Source organism: Cystoisospora suis, assembly GCF_002600585.1.
Source record: "Cystoisospora suis strain Wien I chromosome Unknown contig_2008, whole genome shotgun sequence".
Lineage (NCBI taxonomy): Eukaryota > Apicomplexa > Conoidasida > Eucoccidiorida > Sarcocystidae > Cystoisospora > Cystoisospora suis.
In genome coordinates, this window is record NW_027154807.1 from 9,076 (window position 1) to 9,603 (window position 528).

Genomic DNA, 528 nt, shown 5'->3' on the forward strand with positions numbered 1-528 from the left:
GTCCATCCCCGATACCCCTGGAAGAAACAACCCATTGACGGAAACGTTACTAAAGGCCGTAAGAGCCGACGGAGAGATAAGGACGTCCAGAGCACAACAAGGAAACCACACACACGAATTGGGGAGGCTGTCCCACGCGGCGAGGCGAGCCGCCAAACTGTAGCAAGAGCTACAGACACGAATGAAGAGGTAACCGGATGCACTGAAGACACCACCATCACACCTGAGAAGGTCTGCACACAAAAGAATCAAGGCGAAGCTGTCGTGACGGGCGGATTACGCTTCGACGCCGGGGGGGAAGGCCTAAGTGAAGGTCGAACGACCGCTAGCAAGCTTCCTTCGCTCCACCACTGAAATCAAGTCAGGAAGCTCGGGGGAATCAACCTTGTGGAGGTCCACCGCCGCAAGCTCATCACACGCCACGTACCCCGAGGCTGGGGAAAAATCTTCAGACTCATCGGAAAAGACGTAATCCTCCGGCGCCCAAGCCCGAGCGGGCTCCCCGGTACGACGACGACGGGACGGCGA